Source organism: Carica papaya, chromosome 9 (genome assembly GCF_054855325.1).
Source record: "Carica papaya isolate Zhongbai chromosome 9, ASM5485532v1, whole genome shotgun sequence".
NCBI classification, from domain to species: domain Eukaryota; kingdom Viridiplantae; phylum Streptophyta; class Magnoliopsida; order Brassicales; family Caricaceae; genus Carica; species Carica papaya.
This window is the reverse complement of record NC_142317.1, coordinates 8,466,130-8,484,876: the sequence shown is the minus strand read 5'-3', so window position 1 is coordinate 8,484,876 and position 18,747 is coordinate 8,466,130.

Sequence of the window (18,747 nt, the reverse complement as noted above, 5' to 3'; positions counted from 1 at the left end):
AACCCTAGGGCCCTCGGTGGGCCAAAAAATTACAAAAAACCGAAACTTACCGGCGGTGGTACTTTCGGGTGCGGCGGCTCCTCCGACGTGAGTCACGTTTTGATATTTGGCTCTGATCAACCTGTAGAGAAAAGAACGGTGATCACAGTGGTATAAAATTTGCATCGAACGGAGGCTGGGAAGGGCCTCATCGGAGGCAAAAACAGAGGGGGGCGCGGCGGCGCCGCTAGGCTTCAGCTGAGTTTTCCAGTCGTTTGCTGGTGGTTTGGCTCCAGTTTGGCCATAGGCCGCTCAGCATCGAAAAACGAGCCAGGGGGAGAAAATTTACCTCGATCGGCGGTCGGAAACTTCCCCGGTGCGGCAGCGGGTGGCGGCGGCCGGCTCCTCCGGCATATGGTTATTCTTCTCTAGCGAGGCACTGGCGGCTAGGGTTTTGTGGTCAGGTGTGGGTGGGGTTATTTTTACCCTTTGCCTTTTGATCTCAACCGTCCATCAAGATTAGATCTGAACCGTTCGATTGTGATTTAATTAGGATTAAATCTGGGCCGTTCATCGCGATGCAATCTGGACCGTCTGTGCCTGATTGAATCTAGGCTGTCCGTACGCGTGAATCTGGGCTGTCCATGGGCACGTGAACGGATCTGGGCCATTCGATCGCGCGCACACAGATCACCCACGTGGCCCGTCCCCTGATCAGCGTTTCCTTGCCACGCGACGTGTCCTGGTTGGCCGGGGCTGTTGACCGGGTCGCTGACATGGCTGCTGACGTGGGTGCTGACGTGGCACAACTTTTTTAAATTGCGTTTTGATCACCTGATTTCCGATTTTCTTTTCAAAAACACCCTCAGAATCCAAATTTTTACCCTTTTTTTCCAAAATCAATTTCAATTAAATCCAAATAATATTTTTACCCAATTTTATCATTATTATTATTTTTATTTTCATTAAATTAAATTAAATTAAATCAAATTAAATTAATTAAAAATCTAAAAAATTCAAATACAAAAAATGAAAAATAGAAAAAAATAATAATAATAATAATAAGATTAAGATTAAAATACTTGGGTGTTACAATCTGTAACTATCTTGCTCATGTTTTGATTGACAGTGGTGCATCGCATTCATTTGTTTCACTTGTTTTTGCATTAAAATTTAATGTATTATCTGATAAACTTGATTCTATGTTATTTGTGTCTATTACTGGAAGTATGACACTATTAGAAGAAGTTGTCTACAGGGCTTGTGTCGTCGAGATAACAGATAAAAAATTGAGTGTGGACCTAATAGAATTAGACACGGGAGATTTTGATGTAATTTTAGGAATGAATTGGCTAACGGCGTATCACTCCACCGTAGATTGTTTTATCAAGAAGGTTATATTCAATTCTCTTAATGAGAAGCCATTTACCAATTAATAAAATTATTTAGTACTTATTCCTTGATGACAAGTTTTCTTATTCGTCGAGTACTTTAACCCTACTGTTTTTTCTAACTAGGCAAACCCAAGAAAGAGAATTGTATTCAAGAGATTTCGATAGTTCGAGATTTCCCAAATGTGTTTCCAGATGAACTACCCGGACTGCTAGTGGACAGTGAAGCCGAATTCACCATAGACCTACAGTCAGGCACCTAGCCTATTTCAGTTGTTCCTTACCGCATGAGCCGCGTCGAGATGGAGGAACTGAGGAAACAGATCACTGAATTGTAAGATTGTGATTTTATTAGACATAGTGTATCCTCTTGGGGTGCTGGAGTCACTTTTGCTAAAAAAAAGAGATAGAACGTTGAGGCTATGTATTGATTACAAAGGATTGAACAGAGTTATTGTAACACCCAAATTATTATTTTTATTTTCGTATTTGAATTTTAGTTTAATTTTTTTATATATTTAATTTATAAGATTTTAATTCAATTCAATTTAATTTAATTTAATTTAATTTAATTTAATGAAAATAAAAATAATAATAATGATAAAATAGGGTAAATTATTTTTTATATTTAATTGAAATTGATTTTGGAAAAAATGGGTAAAAATTTAAATTCTGTGGGTGTTTTTGAAAAGAAAATAAGAAACAGGAGGTCAAAACGTAATTTGAAAAAGTTGTGCCACGTCAGCAGCCACGTTAACAGCCCAGTCGCAGCTCCGGCCAACCAGGACACGCCACGTGGCAAGGAAAGTTAACACGGGACAAGCCACGTGGGCGATCTGCGTGCGCGCAATCGGACGGTCCAGATCTGTTCCCGCACGCACAGACAGCCCAGATCAAATGTGCGTACGGATGGCCCAGATCGCATCGCGATTGACGGTCCAGATTTAATCCCAAATAAATCGCGATCGGACAGTCCAAATTAAAACTTGATGGACGGTTGAGATTAAAAGGAGAATGGTATAAATAACTCCACCCACACCCGACCACAAACCCTAGCCGCCAGTGCCTCGTCAGAGAAGAAGAACCAGACGCCGGAGGAGCCGGCCGCCGCCACCTGCCACCGCACTGGAGAATTTTCCAACTGCCAATTGAGGAAAATTTTCTCCCCCTGGCTCGTTTTTCGATGCTGAATCCGCCTATGGCCAAACCGGAGTCAAACCACCGGCCAATTGGTTAGAAAACCCCGCCGAAGTCCAGCGGTGCCGCCGCGACTTCCCTCTATTTTTACCTCCGATGAGGCCCTTCCCGATATCCGTTCGATGCAATTTTTATACCACTGTGATCACCGTCCTTTTCTCTACAGGTTGACCAGAGCAAAACATCAAAACGTGACTCGCGTTGGAGAAGCCGCCGCACCTAAGAGCACCGCCGCTGGTAAGTCTCGTTTTTTATGATTTTTTGGTCCACCGAGGGCCCTAGGGTTGTTTTATCTCAGGGACCAATGCAAGTTTGGCCGAATTCGGTCGAAAACTGTCAAAAACGGTCAACCCGAGGCGGATCGCCGCCATAGGCGGTGGTGCCATCGTTGGAGCACGGCGGAGCCGAGGTGCCAGAATTCAAATATTGGCTGAAAGGGGCTCTAGGTCTGATTTGGGATTTTTTGGGACACGGACAGGTACCGGTAGTGCGTTTCAGTTTTCCGGAGAAAATTCAGGAAATTTAGTGATAGCCTGTAGGCGCACTGTAGATGCGATTTCAGACTCCAAAATTCAGGGAATTTAGTGACAGCCTGTAGGCGCACTATAGTGAACCCGATACTGTGTTATCTTGTTTGGTGTCAATTACTGGTTTACATGTTGTGTATGATTGAATGATTGAGACCAAGGAAAATGGCAAAAAGGTAATGTGAATTGATAAATGGATAATGTGAACAGCCTAACTAGATATCCTAGGAGATGGTGGACGGACCGGGTCCATAGGGAACCCTACCGGGAATGTGGTCTCTCATGCCGGACGGGGTATGGAGACCTTATGTATTTTGGCGCCCATACCGGACGGGGTATGGGGACGGCCCGTTTCACCCTCATACCGGACGGGGTATTGAGGTTTTGTTTTCTACCAACTTTTACTTCTGTGGCAGTGAGATAGTGTGATGTCTTATTAGGCTAGTGTAGCTCATTCCTTACTTAACCATTTTTGATCAGGAAGACGTGGTTCCCGAGCCTGTTCCGCAGGAAGACGACGAGTTAGACGCCTAAAGACTTTATAGTTCTATTTATAGTTTTTATTTCGAGTATCTCTTTTAATTAGCTTATTCTTTCATGTTTTAAGTACGTTTTTGGTTATTGTGTAAGAGATGTTAATCAAAATTTTTATTACGCTTTCGCATTTAAGATTTTTAATACATACATCTTCATTTAAATTATGGGGTCGTTACAGTTGCTATCAGAGCCGCGTTCCTCGGACTCATCCCTTATACAATAATGCTTAGAGAAATACCCACCGATAAATCGTTATTCAAATCTTCCGTGTGAAATGCAGGTGCAAAGAAATGAGGAGAGGAAGACCCCTACTAAACCAAGTAGCCCGAGATGATTCATTCCGGGAAGAGGTGGACAGAATATTCGAGATGCTGGAAAGGATCATGGCCACCCAGCAAGGTCGAGAGGAGAGAAGGGAGTTACCTGAACCTCCCCCACTACCACGAGTTGAGCCACCGCTACAGCAAGCGAATCCCGAGCCACCCTGGCACGAGCCTGCTCCACCATAGTACCACCCGGCACCACCGCCGCAGTGCCCCAGCCACCGTACTGCCTAGCACCGCCACAGTACAATCCGGTGCCCCCACCATATCAGCAGGTGCCACCACAGGGCCCCCCAGTCTATCCTCAGCTGCGCCCAGTCCCTCTTCCACGGGACCCAGCTCATTCCTTGATCAACCCGGGCTACATAGAGAGGTACAGGAGACTAAACCCTTCCACTTTTGTAGGGGGATCCTCTTTTGAAGATGCCCAGTACTGGCTGGTGGATACGGAGAGAGCTTTCAAGACCTTGGGAGTGGTTCCTGAGCAGAGAGCTGCCCTTGCTTCCTTCATGCTGGTAGGGGAAGCAGGTCGTTGGTGGGAGCTCAAGCAGACCACCCTGCCTACACCAGTCACTTGGGAGCAGTTCTTAGCGGCCTTCCATGCGGAGTATCTCCCTGAGCACATTCGACACCTAAAGGAGATGGAGTTTGTTCAACTGGTCCAGGGAAGCATGACAGTATCGGAATATGCTCGTAAGTTCCTAGAGCTGGGCCGATATTCCCCAGAGACATTGATGGATGAGGGCCGAAAAGCTAGGAGATTCTAGTGGGGCCTCCGCCCAGAGATCAGGCAACACTTGTTGGTGTTGGAGCTCAAGACATATTCAGCAGTTCTAGTAAAGGCACAGATCGGGGAAAGGAGCTTCAACACCCGTCCTCAGCCAGCAGGGAGTTCCCGACCCTCAGCTCCGTTCCACAGGCCAGCACCTACTGCGCCTGCCCAACCAAATAAGAGGCCCAGACCAGCCATCCAGGCCCCTCCTCAGGCTCCAGGGGCAGCACGTGGGAAGATCTGTCAGCACTGCGGCAAATATCACAGGGACCGACCATGCTACCGCCTCAACAACACTTGTCGCATATGTGGCAGTGCCCAGCATTATGCAAGAGAATGCCCGAAAAACTAGAATTAAAGAAGGTCTTCTATACAGGGCAGAGCTTACAACCTTACCCAGCAGGATGCCGACGCCGACCCGGATGTGGTACAAGGCAAGCCTAAGAAGGAAATTTGTATTCAAGAGATTCTGGTAGTCCGAGACTTTCCAGTTATATTTTCAGACGAACTGTCCGATCTGCCAGTGGACAGGGAAGTCGAGTTCACTATAGACCTATAGCCGGGTACCCAGCCCATTTCGGTTGCTCCTTACCGCATGAGTCGTATTGAGATGGAAGAGCTGAGAAAACAGATCACTGAATTACAAGACAGTGGTTTTATTAGACACAGTGTGTCCCCTTGGGGTACCGGAGTCACTTTTGCAAGGAAGGGAGATGGAACGTTGAGACTGTGTATTGATTACAGAGGATTGAACAAGGTTACAATTAAGAACAAGTATCCCCTTCCCTGGATTGATGACCTCTTCGATCAGCTGCAGGGTGCACAAGTCTTCTCTAAAATAGACCTGCAATCAGGTTACCATCAGGTGAAGATAAGAACAGAAGACATCCCCAAGACGGCCTTCCGAACCAGGTACGGACACTATGAGTTCTTGGTCATGCCATTTGGGCTAACCAATGCCCCGACAATCTTTATTGATCTGATGAACAGGGTCTTCAGAGAGTTCTTGGATAATTTGTCATCGTGTTTATCGATGATATCTTAGTCTACTCAAAAAACAGAGAAGAACATGCTCACCATCTTGCCCAAGTTCTGCAGGTTCTCAGAGAAAAGAAGTTATATACAAAGTTGAGCAAGTGTGGATTCTGGCTTGAGCAGACCGCCTTCCTAGGACATATCATATCGAAGGAAGGGGTATCAGTGAATCCCGAAAAGGTTGAAGCGGTACTTGGCTAGGAGAAGCTAACATCAGTTAAGGAAATCTGTAGCTTCCTGGGGATGGCAGGTTATTACCGTAGGTTCGTTGAAGGATTCTCCAGTCTAGCAGCTCCTCTAAGCCGACTCACAAAGAAGAATGTCAGGTTTGAGTGGAATGAGGAATGCGAAAGAAGTTTTTCAGAATTAAAGAAGCGGCTGACTACTACACCCGTGCTGGCTTTACCGAGTGGATCGGGAGGATATACAGTTTATAGTGATGCCTCCTATCTAGGCCTGGGTTATGTTCTGATGTAGCATGGAAAGGTTATACCATATGGGTCCAGACCGTTAAAGAATCATGAGAAGAACTATCTTACCCATGACTTGGAGCTTGCCGCAATCATACACACCTTGAAAACCTGGCGCCATTATTTGTACGGAGAGACCATTCAGATCTATACCGATCATAAGAGTTTAAAACACATATTCACTCAGAAGGATCTCAACATGCGTCAGAGAAGGTGGATGGAACTCCTTAAGGATTATGATTGTGATATCTTATACCATCGGGGTAAAGGCAACATGGTAGTAGATGCTCTCAGCAGGAAAAGTGCAGGTATCTTAACCCATTTGATGGTTTCAAAATGCAGGCCAATTGGGGCCACGCAACAGGTTCGACTTCAGGATCTGAAGAGAGTCACATGTTTGGGCCGCCTGACAGTCCAGCCCGAGTTAATCCAGAGAATAAGGGAAGCCCAGTCAGTCGACCCCGCCCTGGTAGCCCGCAAGAAGGATGCAGAACAGGGAGTGAGCTCAGAATTTCGAATCTCTATCGATGGATTACTTCGTTTCCAAGATAGAGTGTGTGTCATAGATGACAGGGAGTTAAAAAGAGACATCATGACGGAGTCCCATAGCTCGAAGTTTGCCATGCATCCAGGAAGCACCAAAATGTACCAAAACATGCGACCCCAGTTTTCGTGGAATGGGATGAAGAGAGACATAGCCGACTTTGTATCTAAATGCTTGGTATGTCAGCAGGTCAAAGCAGAGCATCAGCGCCCAGGTGGGTTACTTCAGCCTTTACCGATCCCGGAGTGAAAGTGGGAACATATCACCATGGACTTCGTATCGGGGCTACCGAAGGCACGTTTAGGACATGATGCCATGTGGGTAATTATTGACCGACTCACCAAGTCTTCCCACTTCCTAGCCATCAGGATGACCGATCCCTTAGACAAGTTGGCAAGAATGTATATTTGGGAGATAGTCAGATTACATGGAGTTCCAGTGACAGTGGTATCCGACAGGGACCCCAGGTTCACTTCTCGATTTTGAAGTAGCCTTCAGCAAGCCATGGGAACAAAGTTGTCTCTTAGTACTGCCTTCTATCCCCAGACTGATGGACAATCAGAAAGGACAATTCGTACACTTGAGGATATGCTCCGAGCTTGTGTCCTTAACTCTGGGGGCCATTGGGACGACTATCTACCTCTGATAGAGTTTGCCTACAACAACAGCTACCAAGCAAGCATCGGCATGGCTCCATATGAGGCGTTATATGGGCGCCCATGCAGATCACCAATTTGTTGGGAAGAAGTGGGCGATAGAAGATTGTTCGACCTGGAGTTGGTAGAGGAGATAACGTCCAAAATAGTTAAAATCAGAAAGAACATTCAGACAGCTCAGAGTAGCCAGAAGAGTTATGTAGATACCCGGAGGAGAGACCTAGCATTTGAGAAAGGCGACTGGGTATTTCTTAAGGTCACTCCTTTCAAGGGAATTAGTAGGTTCGGCAGGAGGGGAAAATTAAACTCCCGATTTATTGGACCTTTTGAAATCTTAGACAGGATTGGTACTGTTGCCTACAGACTAGCACTGCCTTCAGATGATAAATAGGGTAAAATTATTTTTTAGATTTAATTGAAATTGATTTTGGAAAAAAATTGTGAAAATTTAGATTCTGTGGGTGTTTTTGAAAAGAAAATTCGAAACTGGGGGTCAAAACGTAATTTAAAAAAGCTGTGCCACGTCAGCAGCCACGTCAGCAGCCCGGTCAGCAGTTCTGGCCAACCAGGACACGCCGCGTGGCAAAGAACACTGACACGGGACATGCCACGTGGGCGATCCGCGTGCGCGCGATCGGATGGCCCAAATCTATTCCCACATGCACGGACGGCCCAGATCAAATGTGCGCACGGACGACCCAGATTCAATCAGGCACGAACGGCCCAGATCGCATTGCGATGGAAGGCCCAGATTTAATCTCAAATAAATCGCAATCGGACAGTTCAGATTAAAACTTGATGGACGGTTGAGATTAAAAGGGGAAGGGTATAAATAACCCCATCCACACCCGACCACAAACCCTAGCCGCCAGTACGTCGCCGGAGAAGAAGAACCAGACGCTGGAGGAGTTGGCCACCGCCACCCGCCGCTGCACTGGAGAATTTGTCGACCGCCAATCGAGGTAAATTTTCTCTCCCTGGCTCGTTTTTCAATGCTGAATTCGCCTATGGCCAAACCGGAGCCAAACCACCGATCATTCGGCCAGAAAACCCCGCCGAAGTCCAGTAGTGCCGCCGCGGCTTCCCTCTATTTTTTCCTCCAATGAGGCCCTTGCCGGTCTCCGTTCGATGCAATTTTTATACCACTGTGATCACCGTCATTTTCTCTACAGGTTGACCGGAGCAAAATATCAAAACACGACTCGGGCCAGAGAAGCCGCCGCACCCGAGGGCACCACTGCCGGTAAGTCTCAATTTTTTGTGATTTTTTGGCCCACCGAGGGCCCTAGGGTTGTTTTATCACAGGGACCAATGCAAGTTTGGCCGAATTCGGTCGAAGACGGCCAACCTGAGGCGGATCGCCGCCACAGGCGGCGGTGCCATCGCCGGAACACGGCGGAGCCGCCGTGCCGAAATTCTGATATTGGCCGAAAGGGGCCTTAAGTCTGATTTGGGATTTTTTGGGACACGTACAGGTACTAGTAGTGCGTTTCAGTTTCCCGAAAAAAATTTAGAAAATTTAGGGACACCTTGTAAGAGCACTGTAGAGCCAATTTCAAATCCCAAAATAAGTAAGGATCTCTCACCCTATCTCCTATCACGACATTAAAGCTTAATAAATAATTAAACGGTATTTTGTGATTTTATAGATATGTATAATTGATTGAGGTTGCCAATGGAGCCCGAATCTGATACATTGTTGGTCAGTTGTTGTTTGATCTATTTTTCAATATTAAATGAAGTATGATATTGATGTATTTATTTTATGGTCTCTTATGCATGAATCATGGTTTCTTTTATTATGGTTTGTATTATAGTGAACCCGATACTGTGTTGTCTTGTTTGGTGTCAATTACTGGTTTATATGTTGTGTATGATTGAATGATTGAGACCAAGAAAAAGGGCAAAAAGGTCATGTGAATTGATAAATGGATAATGTGAACAGACTGACTAGATATCCTGGGAGATGGTGGACGGACCGGGTCCGTAGGGAACCCTACCGGGAATGTGGTCTCTCATGCCGGACGGGGTATGGAGACCTTATGTGTTTTGGCGCCCATACCGGATGGGGTATGGGGACGGCCCGTTTCACCCTCATACCGGACGGGGTATTGAGGTTTATGGTTTTGGCGCCCATACCGAATAGGGGGGACGATTCTAGAATCAGGTTATTAATGTTAATGGTTCACGTGTATCGGGGACCCCCTATGGATCCCCATGGATACTAGTAAGCTGGTAAAAGAGGAAATTTATTGTCTGATTATTGAAGTACAAAAGTATGAGATGTGTTTTGTTATAAAGTCGATATGATTTTATGATGGTTATGATGTTATTATTTTCATATGTTATTTTCATAATTCTCACCGAGGTAAGTGGACAGTAAAGGTTTTTATGTTAATAAATGAGTTTGTTATAAATTATGCTCCATTGGTTGTTTTTGTTTTCTACCAACCTTTACTTCTGTGGTAGTGAGATAGTGTGATGTCTTACTGGGCTAGTGTAGCTCATTCCTTACTTAACCATTTCAGATCAGGAAGACGTGGTTCCCGAGCCCGTTCTGTAGGAAACGGCGAGTTAGACGACTAAAGACTTTATAGTTCTATTTATAGTTTTTATTTCAAGTATCTCTTTTAATTAGTTTATTCTTTCATGTTTTGAGTACATTTTTGGTTATTGTGTAAGGGATGTTAATTAAAATTTTTATTACGCTTCCGCATTTAAGATTTTTAATACATATATTTTCATTTAAATTCTAGGGCCGTTACAGTTATAATCAAGAACAAGTATCCCCTTCCCAGGATTGATGACCTATTCGATCAGTTGCAGGGTGCACAGATCTTCTCCAAAATAGACCCGTGTTCAGGTTACCATCATGTGAAAATCAGGACAGAAGATATCCCCAAGGCAGCTTTTTGAACCATGTACAGATACTATGAGTTCCTGATCTTGCCATTTGGGCTAACTAACGCCCCAGCCATCTTCATGGATATGATGAACATGGTCTTCAGACAATTCTTAGAACAATTTGTTATCATATTCATCGACGACATTGTGGTTTATTCAAAAAGCAGAGAGGAACATGCTCACCATCTAGCTCAGGTTTTGCAGGTTCTTAGAGGAAAGAAACTATATGCAAAGTTGAGTAAGTGTGGATTTTAGCTTGAGCAAACCACCTTCCTGGAACACATCATATCAAATGATGCAGTATCAGTGAACCCTGAAAAGGTTGAAATGGTGCTCGGCTGGGAGAAATTGACATCAGTTAAAGAGATCCATAACTTTCTAGGAATGGCGGACTATTACCGCAGGTTTGTTGACAGATTTTCTAGTCTAGTGGCTCCCCTAACCCGACTCACAAAGAAGAATATCAAATTAGAGTGGAATATGGACTGTGAAAGAAGTTTTTCGAAACTATAGAAGCGACTGACTACTACATATGTGCTGGCCTTACCGAGTGGATAGGGGGGATATACAGTTTATAGTGATGTCTCATATCTAGGCCTAGGTTGTGTTTTAATGCAGCATGGGAAGGTCATAGCCTACGGGTTCAGACAGTTAAAGAGTTATGAGAAAAACTATCTCATCAATGACTTAGAGCTTACCGTAATCATACACACCTTGAAGACTTGGCGCTATTATTTATATGGAGAGACCTTTCAGATCTATACCGATCACAAGAGTTTGAAACACATATTCACTCAAAAGGATCTCAACATACATCAGAGAAGGTGGATAGAACTTCTTAAGGACTATGATTGTGACATCTTGTATCATCCGGATAAAGGCAATGTGGTAGCCGATGCTCTCAGCAGAAAAAAGTGCAGTTATATTAGCCCATTTGATGGTTTCAGAATACAGGCAGATTGGGGCCACACAACAGGTTCAGCTTTAGGACTTGAGGAGAGTCACATATTTGGGTGATCCTGACCGTTTGGCCTGAGTTAATTTAGAGAATAAATGAAACTCAATCAGCCGATCCCACCCTAGTAGCCCTCAAGAAAGATGCAAAATAGGGAGTTAGCTCATAATTTCGAGTTTCCGCCGATGGGTTGCTCTGATTCCAAGACAGGGTGTGTGTTCCAGGTGATAGTGAGTTAAAATAGACATCATGACAGAGGCCCATAGCTCAATGCATCCCGGAAGCACTAAAATGTACCAAAGTATGCGACTCTGATTTTGGTGGAATAAGATGAAAAAAGATATAGCTGACTTTGTGTTTAAGTGTTTGGTATGTCAGCAGGTCAAGGCAGAGCATCAATGCCCAGACGGGCTACTTCAGCCATTACCGATCCCATAATGAAAGTGGGAACATATCACCATGGATTTTGTGACAGGGTTACTTAAGGCATGCTCAAGACATAATGCCATCTGGGTAATTATTGTTCGGCTTACCAAGTCTTTCCACTTTTTGGCCATGAGGATGATCAATCTCTTAGATAAGTTAGCAAGAATGTATATCTAAAAAATAATCAGATTGTATGGAGTGCTAGTGACAGTGGTGTCCGATAGGGATCCTAGGTTCACTTTTCGATTTTGGAGTAGCTTTCAGCAAGCTATGGGAACGAAGTTGTCCCTCAGTACTGCATTCCACCCTCAAACTGATGAACAGTCAGAAAAGACAATCTGTACATTTGAGAATATGCTCTGAGCTTGTGTCCTTAACTTTGGGGGCCATTGGGACGACCATCTACCCTTAATAGAGTTCGCCTACAACAACAGCTACCAAACGAGTATTGGCATGGCTCCGTATGAGGTGTTATATGGGCGCCCATGCAGATCACCAATTTATTGGGAAGAAGTGAGCGATGGAAAACTGTTTGGCCCAAAGCTGGTAGAGGAGACTACATCCAAAATAGTTAAGATCAGGAAAAATATTCAGATGGCTCAGAGCAGGCAGAAGAGTTATGCAGACACCTAGAGGAGAGATTTAGAATCTAAGGAAGGTGACCAGGTGTTCCTTAAGGTCACTCATTTCAAGAAAATTAGTAGGTTTGGCAGGAGGAAAAAACTGAACCCCCGATTTATTGAACCATTTGAGGTCTTAGACATGATTGGTACTGCCGTCTACAAGTGCATTGCCTCCAGAACTTTTTAAGGTGCACAATGGGTTTCATGTGTTCGTATTATACAAGTACAACCCGGACTCCTCTCATGTCTTGGCCCACGAGACTTTTTCACTCCAATATGATTTATCCTATGAGTAAGTACCAATCAGTATTGTGGATCGAAAGAACAGATTACTCCGCAACCGAAAAATTTCCTTTGTCAAGGTCGTATAGCAGAACCATACACTGAGGGAGGCTACATGGAAGCTAGAATCAGATTTTAGAGCCCAGTATCCCCAGCTGTTCGATTGAGAGTGAGAGACAAATTTGAGGGACCAAATTTTTTTTAAGGGAAGGAGAGTTGTAACACCCAATAATTGCTTTTATTTTATTTTTATTTTTTTAAATAAATTTATTTATTTATCTAATTTATTTTATTTTAATTTAATGAAAAAATAGGTAAAAATTTGTTAAGGATTAAATTAAAAATAATTTTGGGAAAAAGAGGTGAAAATTTGGGTTTTGGGGATATTTTTGAAAGAAAAATCGAAAACCAGCGGTCAAAATATAATTTTAAAAAATTGCACCACGTCAGATGCCCGGTCAGCAATCCCGACCAACCAGGACGCGTTAGGTGGCAGAGGTGCTGACGCAGACGACCCAGATTGAAATCGCGCATGGACGACCCAGATTGAATCGCGCACAGACGACCCAAATTGAATTGTCCACGGACGGCTCAGATTGAATCGCGATGAACAGTCCATATTCACTCCCTATTTAATTGCGATCAGACGGTCTATATCAAAAATGATGGATGGCCCAGATCAAAAGCGGATGGGTATAAATAACCTTATTCGCACCTAAACCCTAACTCTAGTCGCCAGAATCCCTCGCTGGAGAAGATAACCCAGCTGTCGGGGAGCCGACCGCCACCACCTGCCACCGCACCAGAGCAAGTTTCGACCGCCAAACGAGGTAAAAATTTTACCCTTTGCTCAAAATTTAATTTTAAACACATCCATGACCAAATCAGAGCAAAAGGATCAACCGATTGGCCGAAAAATGCTGGCAAAGTCCATTGGCGCACTACGAGATATTTTAGAAAATGCCTCCGATGAGGCCCTTCTTAATTCCCGTTCGATGTAATTTTTTCATCGTTGTGATAACCGTTTCCTTCTCTACAGGTTGACTGGAGAAAAACACCTAATCGCAACGTGAGCCGGAGGAGCTGCCGTACCAGAGAGCCCTGTCGCCTGTGAGTTTCGATTTTCTACGTTTTTTCGGCCAACCGAGGGCTCTAAGTGTGTTTTCTCATAGGAGTTGATGCAAATTTAGCTGAATTCGGCCGAAAACGACCAAAAACAGTCAACTCGAGGCGAATCGCCGTCGTTGAAGCACGACGGAGCCGTCGTGCTGGATTTCCAAAATTGGCCAAGTAGGTCTTGGGACTGATTTGGGTTATTTGGAACATTTTTAGGTACCATAAGCACGTTTCAGTTCACAAAAAAAAAAATTTATGGATCCTAGGGACCGTCCGTAGGCACGGTAGACCATTTAGCTTTTTGGCTTCAAATCAAGTAAGGATCCCTCACCCTATTTCCTATCATGGAATTGAAGTTTGAATAAATGATAATATTGTATTTTGTACGAATTAAATAGATGTGTATAATTAATTTCGGATTGCTAATGGAGCCCAAACCGGACATTGTTCTCTGTTGATTTCTATTGATTGATCTTGCAGTCTAAAAGCATGATGGTTTCTGATTTATCTATTTTATGGTTTAAATGTATGTATTATTGCCTTACTTGACTATTATTTGATTTTGGGATGTAAGATATGATTGTATTGCCGGATGCATGTTTATTTGTTTATGTAATTATATTTGATTTGGTAACGGAGACTAAGGGAAAACAGAAAAGGGGTGTGATCTAATAACCAGATAAGATGACAGCTTCACTAGATATCCTGAGAGATGGTGGACGGACCAGGTTCATAGGGAACTCTACCGTAAACGTTGTCTCATACCAAACGGGGTATAGAGACTTGGTAATTTGGCGCTCATACCGAACGGGGTATATGGATGACCTACTTCACCCTCATACCGGACTGGGTATTAAATTTAATGTCTTGGCGCTCATACCGGACGGGGTATGGGGTCGACTATGTAATTAAGATTGTTAAGAAAAATGGTTTACGTATAACGGAGACACCCTTATGGATCCCCATGGATACTAGTAGGCTGGTGAAATGAGAAACCGTTATGATTTAGTTTATTGTTAATAAATATGAATTTATGATATGTTCTATGTTGCTGATCATGCATGAAGTTATGATCTGTATGATATTATTGCTTCTATAATTTGTTTTCATAAATTCCACAATGGTAAGTAAAAGGGTAAATGATTTTATTTTTAATAAATGTATTAGTTTAAATTTAGTGCTCTATTGGTTATTTTTAATTTTCTACCAATTTTTATTTCTGTGTCGGTGATATAGTGTGATATCTTTACTAGGCTAGTGTAGCTCACCCCTTATTTAACCATTTCAGATTAAGAAGACCTATTTCCCGAACCCGATCTGCAAGAACATTGCGAGTAGATGCTAGATATCTTATATTTTTCTTTACTTTTCTCATTTCTCCTGTTTCTTTCAGAAAATTTATTCCGTGATGTTTGTTTAGTACTTTTAAGTTATTGTGTAATGGATGTAAACCTTAATATTTTATTTTGCTTCCACACTTAAATTATTATATATTTTCTTTTGAATGTTCGGGGTCGTTACAATTAAACATTAGAATTTAATGGCTTGATTATTTTCTTCTAATAGTTGATATTATCTTAATTTGTCAATAGAGTATTCTCTTATTTTGATGTGATATAAGAATTTTCTTAAACCTGAAATCATCATAATACAATATAAGTCGTTTATTATACTTTGATTTTAGAAACCTATAATCATAGAACTGTAGTTGAAATAATATTGAGTGTGATTAAATACTTGTAAAATTAATGATTGATCAATATGAAATATGTCAACTTGGGTAATAAGTTTAAACTCTATGTTGTCATTTATTATGATGACTAAATTAAGACATTGCTCAAGGCAGTTGAATAAAGAAAGATGAGAATTTATTATGTTATTCATTAGTCAATTATAATTGACATGAAATATAGTTGGTTACGTATTTGGATTTGACGATTAAATCATATCCTAGGGTTAACCCGGATCAATAATGACGGAATGAAGTATTACATATTTCTTTAGTATATTTTTGAGAATAATTGTGCATTTCGTACTATTCAGTTGTTGAGAAGTGTTGTTAGATACTAACCTTAATTAGTAAATTAGTTTGACTAATTTGTTACCTGATTAGTGTTGAACCTATAGGGTCGCACGCTAACGAATGTTCTGACTTTTACTGAATATACTAATTATTTTAATTATTTGAGAATTAAGTTAAAAAATTTAATTTAATCAACTAAATAAAATTTTTGGTCTAAATAGAATATTATTATATTCTTTACTAGCACCGAGAATATAATTAATATTTGAGATAAATTAAAATTTTCTATTTTTAAAATAGAAAATTAATATTTATATTTTAATTATTATATTATTAGTGTAATAATATAATATGTGCGGTTATTATAATAATTGAAATTATTATAAAATTTAATTTAAAATTAAATTAGTTTATAAAATTATTTTATTAAATAATAATAATTAAAAAAGATAAGCATAAATATATATATGAAATATATATGTAAATATTTAGGTGTTAAAAAAAAAAAAGTAGATGAATCCAAATAAATTTGGACGTCTACGGATGAGTTTAAAAGGAACTCGTATCACCTATATATATGTATATGTCTACACCTATATATATATGTATATGATAGGTGTAGAGGTTTTGAAAAAGTTTGGAGAATAGAATTAGAAAAGGTAGCCACACACCAATAAGAAAAATTGGAGAATTTTTCTGTTAAAGTTGTTAAAGTTTTGTGATCATATCAATTTGTCCCTACCCTTCGTTGTTAATCAAAGAGCTGAATAACAAAAATTAATTTTTGTGTAGATGCGCATAAAATGTTCATGTTTTCGAACAATTTTAATTTTAAAACTTGTTATTAGTTATATTTTAGATTTAATATTTAACATGCAATATAATTTTTAACCACAAATAAATTAGATTGGATTATTTTTTATTTTTTGCTACGTATTATACATATATTACAATCTAACAATGATATTAAAACTATGAATTTTTATGTTTAAATTATATTACTAAATTTTAATTTTTAATATTAGATCTTAAATATTTGAAAAGTTTAAATATGTAAATTATTATCTGATTAATTTTATTTTATATTTATTTTTTTTTCATACGATGAATTAAAAAAAAAATTTAAATTTAAGCTACTGGAAAATTTAATGTAGCTACTAGAAAATTAATATAGCTGCTGAAAAATTAAGGTAGCTGCAATATATATATATATATATACGTAATTTTTTTTGGGGTTGCTGTAAAAAAAAATATTTCTTTTGAATATTTTGTTTATATATTTACAATTACTTTTGAAATTTTTAATCGTAAATATATATCATATTTAATTTTTAATTATTACATGTATGTTTGTACTTTGTGTAATTTTGAATTAAGTATTACATATGATATAAATTTATTAGAACTAATTGTATTTTAAACAAAATTAATTTTATATTAGTAATTTGATCATTATGTTTTTTATAATTATTTTAATAATTATATTCTCTAATTTAAAATTCTGTTCATGATAATTATATAACTTACCATTAAAATAAATAAATTTATTTATTTCTTATTTACAAAAAACAGCCTGACAACCAGGGAATTTGTAATTCGAGAATAAAATAAAGTTATTTGTTAACCAGAAAATTTGTAATTCGAGAATAAAATAAAGTTATTTGTTGTATAAGATTTATATATGAAAATAATTATTTTAATTTTATATCAATTGTCTGAACCACCGAAAAATATGAAATTTTATTAATTATTTGTCATTATGATGGTTGAACTCAACTATACCAATAGGAACGACCTGACAACCAGGAGACTATTTGGTATAGAGCAATTCATGGAAGTTGTATAGGGATACATTTGATAAGAGTACCTACCTTTAAAATATGTGTGAGAATCGACTTGACTACTAAATGATTCATTCATATTGTTAGATGATTCCTTTATTCCACTAAATTGAAATATAAATTTCTTAAAATTATTTGATTTATTTAGTGAAAATATCATTTAGATAAACGTTCATTTCTTTATGATATATGTTAATGTGTTCTTATATTACTATGTTTTCTTTTCTTAATTCCAGATTTCTTAATATGTCTGTTTTATCACTACGTGACATGCTTGATGTTAACAAGTTGGTTGGATCAAATTTTGATGATTAGTACCGAAATATGAGAATTGTTCTCATGAATGAAAAACTTATTGATATAATCGATAAGTCTGTTAGAGAAACCCCACCTGAGGATGATGCTAAGGTAGTTAAGGATTTTCAGAAATACTTGACAGATTGTCTTACTGCCAAATGCATTATTCTTGCTTCTATGAGTTCTGAACTCCAGAGGAAACATGAGGATATGGATCCCCGTGCAATCATCGATCATCTTAAGAAGATGTATGGTGCACAAAACAGGACAGACAGATATCAGTTATCTAAGTTTTTGTTTGGATCCAATCTGACTGCTAACTCTCCAGTTATGCCCCATGTTTTGAATATAATTGGTCTTATTGAAGAACTTCAAAAATTAGGGTGCACACTGAGTGAATAACTTTCTCAAGATTTAATCTTGCAGTCACTATCTGAGTCATTTTCACAATTTATTATTAATTTCAACATGAGTAAAATTGATTGTGATCTTCATGAGGTGCTTAGTATGTTGATTGATTATGAAAATCAAATTGCATCTGAAAAGAAGAAAGGAACTGTCATGTTGGTTGGCAACTCTTCTAAAAGAAAGAGTGAGGGTAAGAAGAAACCCAAGAAGTCTACTGCACTTAAGGGTGGTGTGACCAAACCCAAAGATAAGGCAAAAACTGACCAATCTGATGCTAAATGTTTCTTCTGCAAGAAGAAAGAGTACTGGAAGAGAAACTGCAAGGAGTATCTTGCATCTATGAAAGATAAGAAACAAGGTAAGACCTTAATGAAAAATGTTTTCATGATTTCTTTAATTTCTATTGATCTGTCTATATGTGTATTAGATACCGATAGTCAT